The sequence below is a fragment of the Podarcis liolepis genome, assembly GCF_965112155.1.
Source record: "Podarcis liolepis genome assembly, chromosome: 10".
NCBI lineage: Eukaryota > Metazoa > Chordata > Lepidosauria > Squamata > Lacertidae > Podarcis > Podarcis liolepis.
The window spans coordinates 40,287,954-40,300,835 of NC_139562.1; the positions used below are offsets into that span (position 1 = coordinate 40,287,954).

The window sequence follows — 12,882 nt, forward strand, 5'->3', positions numbered from 1 at the left end:
CTGTGAGTTTATACTGTATGTACCGTATGTAAATAGTCGCTTGTGAACCAGCCAAGAAATAAAGTAACTCTTGACTGAGTATTTTGCACAAGTCTCATAGTCTCTTGTCTTCTGCCGCCAGGAAGAAACTCTGCTGCAAGCTGTTTAAAGAGGTTTTACAGAGGAGCCACTACAAGAGCAGCAAGCGCAATAGAAATGTGTGGGCGGCAACCTCCAATAAGTACAGCAACCTGTATATCAAGAGATCCAAGTTTGAAGAGAGCACTACCATCATCACCAACCCCCTCCCACATCACTGCTGACTCTAGCCTTGGCTTTATACCTGCCAATGCACATACCACATTCATTGGAGAAAGGGTGGGGGTGGGTGGGTGAGTCATGCCAGAGGCCTGTAGCCTTGAGCTGTTTCAAAATGCCCACTACAGCTAGCATCTCAACTCTGAACAGAGATCAGACACAGGGGAAGGGTAACTAAAGACACAAACAAAGCTGTTAGTGTAATTTTGCACATATTCCCAAATTACACCATGCCTCTGAGCTCCCAATCTATTAGCTTTCCTTCATTTCTTTGCCTCTTCTTCAGCTGTCCCCTGTGCTTTTATCCCAGCCATGCTGACGACTTTTCCATTCCTCACAGAAGCCAGTCTGTAAACTGCTTTGTTCCATGAACAAATGAACATTCTGAATTATAACACACATTCAAGCAGTGAGTGCCAGAGGTTTCATCACCACAAGCACAATACAGTATAGATGAGCATGCGTGAAGGTGTTTTGTGTAACAACGGCAATGTTAGAACTGAAAAGGTTACCATTAGATTAGAGGAAGGTATTTAAAAAGTTCTCATTTGTAAGCAAAGCTCAATTTCATTTGAAAAGTCGAAAGATAAACCAAGCTTACGGAGAAAGAGGAACTTTATTTGGGGGAATAGGGTATGAGAATACCAGATGAGTTGTTGGGATACAAATTACTACATTTCAAGCAAGTCACAAGATTTTGAGAACACAGATCTTTCTTTGTGTAGGATGGAAGCACTATCGCTCCTCCACCGCAAGACCCCAAGCCTGTAATTTTAATACAATGAAGCCAACATTTCCCAAGACAAAGAAATATCAAGATATTCTTCCTTAGTCATGAAAGTGCCAATTGAAGTCAAGTATCATAATGGTTATAAAAGGACTCTAAGAGACATTGTATGACCAGATTCAACATTAATGCATCTGCAGTGCCATGACAACGATTGAAGTATTAAAAACCACACAATAGAGAGAGAGTGAGAGAGATTTTCTTGTCCTTCAACTACTAGACTTGCTGTTACAGAACTCTTTAGAACCAATATAACAGGTAGTCTAAACTTCTAACCAATAAAAAGCCAGCAAGCTACACAACAAGCTGCGACAAATGAAGGCCCGTGGGGGAAAATGTTGTGGGTTGTAAGTAATGATCTTCTTTTGTTATATTTGTTGTGTGGGATTAAAAAAATAATGGTAGGGGGGGAGAGAAGGTCCTGTGCTTCTTTGCCACACATTAGCTAAGGAGATGAATATACAAACTCCTAGATTAGAGGTGTAAATCAGATGCACATCTGTAGGCCCTCTGGAGTGCAAATGTGTTTTCTTTGCGCTGCTTTCAAAAAGATGAATATTTCTATGTATGAATACATGGATGGGAATTAATATCTAGATGTGCATCCTGTTTAAAAGTTGTAAATTGGGTGATGCACACAGAGAAGCTTTGTTGCATAGGCTACAAGGACAGCTGTGCTTCTGTTTTTGTCTATTGCTTTGCTATGAGGAAAGATTGTGAGAAGGGAGCGTGTGGAAAACAGCAGCGGAGACCATTCCTGCATTGACCCTGAAGCTGGAAATAAAGAGGTAAGTGGGCTGAATTAGATCCACATTTATTCATTTACCCACAGAAGTAAATGACTCAATGGATTCCCCAAGCAAATGGCCTTGTCTCTGCCCAAGGAGATGGTTTTTCATATCACCCCTTTCCCTAAAAGTAGGGAGGTCTTCCTGAGTTCTCCCTCCAGGGGCCCCAGATGAGATCATGTAGTTTTATTTTCTATTTCACCCACAACAGACAAGGACTGGAGAGTATGTGCAGGTGTACTAGCTTTGAGGCAAGGAAACCACCTGTACACGTGGAGACTCTCACATATTTTGGAATCTAGATATCCAGGGTTCCAAAATGTAAGGAAGCCTCCATGTGTAGATCAGGCTTCTCCAGTGCAGATCATTGCCCTGGAACATGCAGAGGGCAATAGTGAAAAGCGTGTTCATCCATATTTCTTGCACCTTGAATATTGATTTAAGTCAGACTACTCCCCATCGGTGTTGACCATTGATCATGCTTACTGGGGCTGAGAGGAGTTACGAGTCTAACAACATCTGCAGGGCCACAGGTTCCCCATTCTGGCTGTGAGCCGTGTTCAGAACGCCTGTCATTCCATGTTCAGGGAACCATGCAGTGCATTTAAATACTCTCCAAAGTAAGGAAAGGACACTTGTCTATGTTTATAGCATACCTCATCATTAGAGGTGTATATTTCCATGTATTTACTTGACAGGATAACAAGTAACCTTCTAAGTTATTTGAACAGTCCTGCCAATATTTTAAGAGCAGAATCAGTTTTGATTAGAATTTCCAGCTCTATGAGTAAAATTTATGTCATTTCCCCTTAGACCCTGACAGTGTCAAGATGACAATTTTTATAATATGATTCAGAAGATATTGTCTCTGTCATGTCCCATTTGGCAGCACAAGCAACCCTGAAATCCTTCAGAGAAAAATGACTGATCCCCTATGGAGCTTAAAAGGGGTGGAAGCGATAAGGGTGGCAGATTTGCTTACTGGGCTCAGGAGAAAGCTATAAAAAGCATAAACATATTTCAAGTATATTGAAGCTAGAAAAATAGAACAAAGCAAATTATAACCCCACTGAAGACTTTCCTGTTCATCAAGCTTTATACCATGTACTTTTAACTAAGGCTGCTGCAATAGAAGATATTTCTAAAGTAAAATCTAGGATGTTTTGTGTTATATGCTATCTCAGATTGTTTTAAACCACTTTGATTTTTTTTATATATGCTGTAGTAGTAAATAAATATAAATAAATCTGTGGTTTGCTCTCTTTAATTCCTAGAATTATGTATTTTAGAAATCATTACATTTGAGCATAAGACGCTTCAAATGATTAGCTACTTGGATGCATCCATAATTTACGTACCTGTTTTTTGTGTGTTACAACTGTTGCCATGGCAATGCTCTGATCTCACACTGCAGATATTGGCACGGTTACTACACAGCATAAACTATGTAAAGATCTTTCTCTTGAACTCTTTTGACATACACCACTATCTTCCGTTTAAGCAAAGGACCGCTATCAAATCATGGCCTTAGCCTATAGACCCATCTATATTACTCAATTATTACAGCATTGCCTGTCATCTCTCCACTAAATCACATCTGAGTCCATTGTAACCACCCAATTATGTATGTATAACTTGCTCTATATAACTCATATCACATCATTCTGTTTGATCGGTCAAGTCAACATGTTCTTGGCTTTAGCCAAATTTGGGGGGGGGGCATGTGTAAGCCATTTAAAGAGTCTGATACTGGTTGTGAAATCCTGCTCTGAGTTCCACTGGAGTCATCCAGTTAAGTGTGGATGCTCAGATACTGTAGCCCAGCAATGCGAAACCTCAGGCCTGGTGCATAAATGCAGATCTCCAGGCCTCTCTGTATGGCCTTTTGAGACTCCTCCTCAGGCCACACTCCTTCTCCCCAGGGCATACCAATCATCAAACCTACTGGGCACTCTCTTTGAGTGCTTTTGCCTGGCTAAAACACATAATTGAACTTTGATAGTGCATCTTGCTTGCCTGAATAAAGGATAGAGAGGGATGAGTGAGTAGGAACTAGCCTATTCTACAAAGACAACATTTATATCCATTGCTCCACCCACTTTTGCCTCTGCCCCCGCCCACCACTGGCATTTGGCCTCCAGAATGATGCCTAGAAGGGGATATAGCCCTTGGGCCAATGTAGCCTGACACCAAATAGACAGCAGTTCTTTGCAGATACAAAAATTAAATTAACAGATCTACAGGGGAAATGCCATTTGTATGGCAAGGCAGCAGAGGCGGACCTTGGGGGTCAAAAATTTCAGCAACGTTCTATGCAACACCAAAATTCAGTGCCCCCCCACCTCTTGTCTTCCATTTTACATCACAGTTGCAGACCCCCTCTTACAGTCCTCCCAGGCCCCACACCCAGTGCAACTGAACTGGTCATGCTCCCTAAATCCATCTCTGATGGCAAGCTCCTTCTCTACCACACACACACTCAATATAATGCCCCCTCCAAAACCAGTTTGATGTCCATATCATGATATTGGTTTCATAATTTTTGACCTGGCAATATATTGTGAATCATGATGGATGTGTGTGTGTGCACTATTATGCAAAAATCACAATGTGGGAAAAACCATGAAGCCAGCCAATGCACCATCCTTATTTCAGACATTGTGATAAATTGGTATATCGTGATGTTTAGCTGGTGATATATTGTGAAGTTGAAGACCAGTTATCACCCAGTCCTAATCATTGGATTCCACATTCATCTACCTAGAATAACTTTGAAAAGATTCTGTACTTGCAGTCATTAACATAAATTGTAACCTGTGTCACTCATAGGTATTATAATGATAATTATAATATAATATAATATAATATATAATATAATATAAAATTATAATTTATTATTTAACCCTCCCCCCCCAAAAAAATCTGGCTGGATTTCCCCAGCCACTCTGGGAAAGGCATTAACATGTCAGGGGATGCTCTCTTTGAAACATTGTGATTGCTACAGGGTTTTTAATTCCACCCCCCCCCCCAAAGCTTTCATCTCTCAATCCCTTTTACCCAACTTCAAACTACTTCTGGGTACCACTTTTCTGAGATTTATTGAAAATACATTTTAGATTGTTCAGCAGTCCTCCACTAGAAATCCTGCACCACTCACACAGCAAATTTCTAATGAAGTGCCACATACATAAATCCATTGGTCTCATTCCTGATGCTTTCAGCCGATACAATTGCCATTTTGGTTAGTGGCAAGTGTCTCTTAACTTTCATCCTCTTTGCTATTATTGACTAGGAGAGCCACACTCCCTACACCCCTGTCCCTGTTGGCTGAAGCCTTAACCCATGGGTAGGCAAACTAAGGCCGGGGGCCAGATCCAGCCCAATCGCCTTCTAAATCCAGCCCACAGACGGTCCGGGAATCAGCGTGTTTTTACAAAAGCAGAATGTGTCCTTTTATTTAAAATGCATCTCTGGGTTATTTGTGGGGCATAGGAATTCGTTCACACCCCCCCCCCAAAATATAGTCTGCCCCCCCGCAAGGTCTGAGGGACAGTGGACCGGCCCCCTGCTGAAAATGTTTGCTGACCCCTGCCTTAACCCTTTGTACCATGAGCACAAATCTTTGTACATCTGGCTGAATGTGCTTGGGATTTGTGATGTGATTAGCAACTCTGATCTAAAAGTGATCAAGGAGAGGGCTTGACCCTCAATAGGCTACTTTGACCGGGGGGGGGGGGGGCATGGCTGTTCAGTGCCACCCATGGCTGCAGATGAAGATTTTGCTTCTGCATCTCTAACTTGAATTCACCATTTTTTAAATAAAAAAAAAATCAAGCTGGCATGGCTACAAAGGAAAGCTATTTGCAAATTCAAATTTTGACTTCAAAGGATGAATCAGGAGCACATTCCCGATTCTTCTTTTGCAGCCACAGCTTGAATTTTTCTGTGCCAGATATCACATGTCAGGTGGATGTGGTTTGCTCAAAATGGTTGTGCTGCCTAACCTCTGAGCCTCTGGGCTGGAGGCACTTCACCCCGATGTAGAGGATTCTATGTGCATTCATCCAAACATGCAAAGTTCACCACTCCAAATCTTTCTCAGCACACACAGGCTGTCTATATTTAGACATTCAGTACAGAAAATCGGTATTCAATACAGTTCTGATGAAGGATATGGAGTCCAGCTGTGGCAAGAAGTAGTCACAGGGCTAAGCATTGCATTTCTATTTAGGGAGAGATGCTGACAATATACCTGCCCTCTTTTCGTTTCTAAAAGGCCAAACATCCAATCGACTGCAGGAGAATAGCATCCCCATACATTTTAAAATAGCATCAATTCCTTGCCCAGCACAAGTGTTCTGTGAGCATTTTTCCTGCTGAGAATATATGTGAAGCCTGCAGAAAGAAGCCACTAAGCAGGAAAGGGTTGCTCAGGAGATACTCAATAAATGTCTCTGCTTTTGCTCTGGACTGTTAAGCTTTGAAGAGGCCACAAAATATAGTGGGTCAGCATGATGGGTTGCGAATTGTAGAGGCCTGACGGTGCACTTATCCCATATCTTTCTCATGAAGTCTGCATCAATTCCAGCCCAGCAGCAAAGCACATTCTTGGGATCATCAAAAGCCTTTGCCTAATGTTCCTTCGGAAGCTACTCCAGTGACTACCTTTGCATAATTCCACTCACCCCCTCAATCATAATCAGCCATATCAATTTTTTTTTGGTCTTGGCTGGGAACCAATTCTTACTTCTGCCAAGTGCCACAGATACTACAAAATGCTTGTCCTGCAGTTGTAATTTTGCTACATGATACAGACAGCAGCAGAGCTTGCTTTGAAAGGCTTTCTATAAATAGAACGGAGATGCTGTAGTAGCTGGCCGACTGATTTTGCCAGACAGCTTTTCTCTCTACTGATTGGAATCCTGAAGTGACTTTTCCTATTCTCATGTGCTAGGGCAATCCACTGTAATACATTTGAGTGGAATGTTATATTATTCAGAACAATAATATGCATTTACTGTATGCATTTGCTTTTCTATGCTTATATTATCCAGAAAGAGTTTCAGTTTAATGTACTGAGTTTCAAAACATCAATTCCACTATCTTCTTTTTAAATACACTAATAGACATTGTTTCATTTTTCCTGATTCACTGAATTGTTGGAATTTCTGGGCAGCCATTACAGAGAAAGAAATTTCTTTTGTCATTGGAAGAATTGGAACAAGCCATTTAATCTGCACATATGCAACTTGAGTAGTAAGGGGTTGTGATGGAGCAGAAACAAATACACAAGCCTTCATGTTCTAAAAAGCATCCCCCTTACTGCCCAGAAAACATCCTAGCAACACTGCAGACTTAAATCCATTTCAATGTATTTGTGTTTTCTTTGCTCACAAACTCTGTCCTCAAGTATACCCCGACTTCTAGTTTGGGGCATGACTTCAACTACATTCTATATACTACATTCTATATGCTAAGGGTCTATTGTGTACCCTAAATTTGATCCTAACTAAATATCATTAGACTTCTCTTCCAGTCTGTCCTCTCCATATTTCCAGGGGAGCCAGGGGAGCTGTCCAGCAGTTTCAGCAAGATTAACACAAGTCAGTGGGTCAAGTGCTGAAGAGCAGAGGAGCTGTCCAGGAGACTCCCAGAACTTCTAGACAAGAGCTAAAAGTTTCTGTAACTGGCCTGGGTACCCCAGTCTTTCTGGCATAATATGCAAGGTGTTCAACAATAACCTTCCACACTGGCTGCTCCAGAACCATGTTGATTTGAAACAATCACATATACATAACCAGAGAGAGAGAGAGAGAGAGAGAGAGAGAGAGAGAGAGAGAGAGACTTAGACTCCTCCCCACCCCAACAAAAAACCCTCAGAAACATGGCAGGCTAAGGGATATCTGTGCATGCTTTCCTCTTGCCACTGAAGATCACCCTTGGTGGTAGTAGAGTCAATTAGAGAGGCTCATCAGATCAGGAAGCTTTGGTAGGTATGAAGAAACAAGTACATGCTTTATTTAGCTTGCATTTTATTTGCTTATTTTTAGTAGGTGGTCTCACATTGTAAACTACCCCAAGCTGGTGGGATAGGTGGAAACTATGGGTTCAAAATCCAGGAGATAAACGCCAAATAACAGTTGAGAATTGGACCTTTAGAAGCTGCCAGAGGAAGAATGACTTGTTGGCATACAGTTGTTGTTGTTGTTGTTGTTTAGTCGTTTAGTAGTGTCTGACTCTTCATGACCCCATGGACCAGAGCACACCAGGCACTTCTGTCTTCCACTGCCTCCCGCAGTTTGGTCAGACTCATGTTTGTAGCTTCGAGAACACTATCCAACCATCTCGTCCTCTGTCGTCCTCTTCTCCTTGTGCCCTCCATCTTTCCCAACATCAGGGTCTTTTCCAGGGAGTCTTCTCTCCTCATGAGGTGGCCAAAGTATTGGAGCCTCAGCTTCACGATCTGTCCTTCCAGTGAGCACTCAGGGCTGATTTCCTTAAGAATGGAGAGGTTTGATCTTCTTGCAGTCCATGGGACTCTCAAGAGTCTCCTCCAGCACCATAATTCAAAAGCATCAATTCTTCGGCGATCAGCCTTCTTTATGGTCCAGCTTTCACTTCCATACATCATTACTGGGAAAACCATAGCTTTTACTATACGGACCTTTGTTGGCAAGGTGATGTCTCTACTTTTTAAGATGCATACAGTACCACCTCCCATTTTATCCTTGGTGGCGAACACAAATAGAATCTAGGACTAAAGGAATAAAACATTGCCTTTGAGCATTGTAATGAAGTCATTTAAAATCTCATGCTGTCCTGGAATTTACAGCGCAACTTTTGCATGCAAAGTGGGTAAGTAAATTAGACAGGGAAAGGTTTGGAATCTATGCTCATGCTTATTTGCAGGTATAGATTTCATATGGCCATGGGTAAACAACCTGGATGCTGGAAATTAAATGCTATCATTTCATGACTCTGAAAGATGCCGTGGCAGGGTTAATCCTGCTTTAGGTCATGGCACTTAGTTTTTATTTCAGATCAGAAGAGTCTGTTTACCTTTCAGAGGAGCATAGGAAGCTGCCTGCTACTGTATCAGATCATTTGCCCCTTCTACTTCAGTACTGTCCACCCTGACTGCAGCAGCTCTCCAAGATTTCAAACAGTGTTATCCCTCAGCTTTACCTGGAGATGCTGAGAATTGCACCTGGGACCTTCTGCATTCAAAGCAAGGTTCTACCACTGAGCTGCAGATCCTTTACCTTGAAGACAGAAACAGGGATAGGCTTTCTGAAATGGAAATGCTCTCTAGGATGTAGAATTTTGCATTTTCCTCCTTCCTAAGACGTAATGCTTTAGAGCTACATGAAAACCTGTGCTCTTATCTACAGTAAGCCAAACTAGAAATACAAGCATTCCTGTGCATACAGGAATGCCATATCTTCAACAAGTCCCTTTTAGTACCCATCTCCTCAAACCAAAGCACAAACTGTCATGTTGAGTGGCAGAAAAACCTTGAACAGTATATTGATGGCTGCTTTTATGTACCCTTTGGGACAATGCACTGAATGAGCATGACTCATTTCATCATATGCTGATTCACACAAGCTTCAAAAATTTGAGCCATGGAATTCGAGCCCTGGTAACCTTTGATTAATAACTTTAAGCATGTCATTGTCATGATAATGCTTCTTGCTCACCATATATTGCTCATATAAAACCACAGTATAACACCTTCCCGTCATTTTTAAGTACATTATCTCCAAGGACTCCACCATGCTCTCCATGGACCAAGGGACCTATGTGTTTCACCAAAGGTGGAGATAGTCCTGGGTGACAGCTGGATTTTATATCTCCAGAGATAGGTTGACAGCCATTTCATGCTTCTTCTTCCCGCAGTGAAACCTGAAACCTTCACAACACGTAACTGAGCCCCATTGCTGCTATTTTCTCCCTCATTCCAGATGCACCACCAGGTAAAGGCCAACTTATGCAGTTCATAGCTGATGCTTATGAATAATCATGAATCAAAATGCACTCATGTTAACAACAAGAAACCTGTGTACATGTGTGCTTGTAGAAAGTTGCTAAAGTCCCCCCTGCTTTCAGAAATCTTTCTCACTTTCTTTACTTCATATCAGTAGCAAGATGAACCCCCCCCCCAGCACCATTTCACAGAATTGTGAAAACAATTTTTTGGTCAAATGAAATGCTGCTTGAATTTGCCATTTTGAACGGGTCTGATTTGCCACCATTTTGACTGGTTTCTCCTGCATTCAGTTGGGCGGGAGGGCTGGTGAAGAGACAAGCTTGCACATGAAGTATGCTCAGATAATTTGCCAAACAACTTAAGCCCCCTGCCTTTATTGTTGATTGAACACAAAAATGATAGCAGCACACAGACTGTACATGAATGGCTAGGATGAAAGTTAAAGTGCCCACAAGCATTCTTAAAAGCAAAACAAAAAAACCTCTTCTTCCTGCTGATTTATTGTAACACTGAAAGTATGTTTCGATAGTTGCTCCAGGCCAAAGGATTGTATGCAACATTTTCCCTGACTATTTTCTTTATATCTCTTCCTCTTTGTGCGTTTTTCTGCTACTTGATGTATAAGGTGGCTAACTATGAAATAATAAAGGGAAAGAAGGACCCATTAATTTCAAAAGTATTTATTTATACTTCCCTCCAAGCTCTCTACTAGTGTTTTTTAAGCTTCATCATTTCAATGATACATTTAACAGGACTGGTGGTGCCAGTATTTGGGCAATGATCACCACTGCCTTCTTGTCCAGCCACATACACTTTTTGTGAAGGTCAAGACTATACAAGTCTAGTTGGACTGCATCCTAAGACAGCTCTTACTAGCTGGGGGAAATGAAGTAAGGATGCCTGGATACCCTGCCTTTTTTGTGTGCATTTAAACTAGAGCATCTTACAAGTTACAAATAGGACCTTTGTTCAGGATTCCAGCAAGGGTACTCTAATCCCCAGTTTTCCTTACCCTCCTCCAAACACTGAGCATTCTGTTTTCACTCAGGAAGCTCAGTATTCACCATGCTACTTTTGGGTTCCACCCTGTAGGATTTGGATTTTACCCTTGCAGGATGGTTGTGTTTTGTTGTTTTGTTTTTTGTTCTTCTGCAAAACTTGGGGTTCCCTGAAGCATGAAGACTGATGCTTGGAAAATGAGTTTGCTAATGGTATACATGTTTGGATTGCACCCCTTGAGATATGTTTTAACCCAAGCCCATTGAATATGGTAGTGGGCAGTGACAGACAGATGTAGCTACTTTCTTAGGTATGGCTGAGGATTTGTGAGTTGTGGGTAGTGATGTTGGAGATGCCAGCTTAGCCACAACCCAGCGCAAGGTGGATTTGGAATGTGTTGCTCTTTCTCATTTTCTAATACCATATCAATATTGCATAATATTTTCAAAGGAATGGACATTTGAGGACAAAATATCAACACAGAATGCCCTTTGTGATCTCTGTAATCTTTATTTTATTTAATGTTCCTTGGTACCTTACTAAGTCTCTGCATTATTACACTGGGTGATCTGTAAGAAGTCTAAAGGACAACTGACAGTGATTTGCTGCCCTGGCATCAACTCTAATGAACTGCCAGAAAAGAGTCCTTAAGAAGGCACTTTGATGTTGGAGTGCATAAGGCTTTTGGAGAGGAAAAATGGAATCCAGTTTCTTATCAGCTGTGCATTTCAATCTATCCACTTGCAGAAATGTGTCATTCTTCTGGGAAGTTGTCTTTTATTTTAACAAAATATGGGGTTGAATGTAGCTTTCCGTGTCACATAATATCATTTCTGAAAGAGTGAGCAGAATAAATGAAAGGGAATTCAATTACTCATCCCCAATCCTGTTTGTTGAAGATATGCTCTCATCTGCTGGAAAAGAGATGACAAACTGTATAGAAGGGGAAAGGTGCTCCCTTTTTAACCTAACAGGATTCAGCCAATTTAGTGACTGAGTGGTCTGTTCCATTATATACACATCCTATGCGTAATTTTAGAGTGAATGGACAATGTCTATCAAAGCAGACCTGAAAAGCAGAATAATAGAATTGTAGAATTGGAAGGGATCCTGAGGGTCATCCAGACCAACCCTCAGCAATGCAGGAATCTCGACTAAAGTATGCATGACAGATGGCCATCCAACCTTTGCTTAAAAACCTCCAGTAAAGGAGAGTCCACCAACTTCCGAGGGAGTCCATTTCACTGTTGAACAGCTCTTACCATCCAAAGATTCTTCCTGATTTTTAGTCAGAATCTACCTTTCTTGTAACTTGAATCCATTGGTTCAGATCCTACCTTCTAGAGCCAGAGAAATGAAGCTTCCTCCATTTTCCATGTGACAACCATATTTAAAGATGGCTTTCATATCTCCTCTCAGTCTCCTCTTAAACAGGCTAAACATGCCCAACTCCCTCAACCATTCCTCATATGGCTTGGTTTCCAGATCCTCGAGTATCTTGGCCACCCTTCTCTGCAGATGCTCTAGTTTGTCAATAATAATAATAATAATAATAATAATAATAATAATAATAGGGAGCCGGTGTGGTGTAGTGGTTAAGAGTGGTAGACTTGTAATCTGGGGAACCGGGTTCACGTCCCCGCTCCTCCACATGCAGCTGCTGGGTGACCTTGGGCCAGTCACACTTTTCTGAAGTCTCTCAGGCCCACTAACCTCACAGAGTGTTTGTTATGGGGGAGGAAGGGAAAGGAGAATGTTAGCTGCTTTGAGACTCCTTCGGGTAGTGATAAAGCGGGATATCAAATCCAAACTCTTCTAATAATAATAATAATAATAATAATAATAATAATAATAATTTATTCTGAAAATTAATATATAAAGTTTAAAGTTGTGAGGACTGATCATGTGGTGTAGATACTAAAGGAATGGGCTTGCATGCAGGAAATTGTGAATTCTGTCTTTTGAACTACATCTTCATCTCCTTGTTTACATTGCTACCTTTATGCAAAAAGTCCAGGGTT

General features: G+C 41.4%; 1 long non-coding RNA gene across 1 annotated transcript in view; it reads left to right on the top strand.

Moving 5' to 3' along the window:
• The first annotated feature begins 3,368 nt into the window (after positions 1-3,368).
• LOC310687708 overlaps positions 3,369-12,882 on the top strand; it is a 28,433-nt gene continuing 18,919 nt past the window's right edge. Inside the window, exons 1-2 of the long non-coding RNA XR_014516554.1 lie at positions 3,369-3,496; positions 9,772-9,848. This is a non-coding gene — a long non-coding RNA (uncharacterized lncRNA). The remainder of the gene's footprint in view (positions 3,497-9,771; positions 9,849-12,882) is intronic.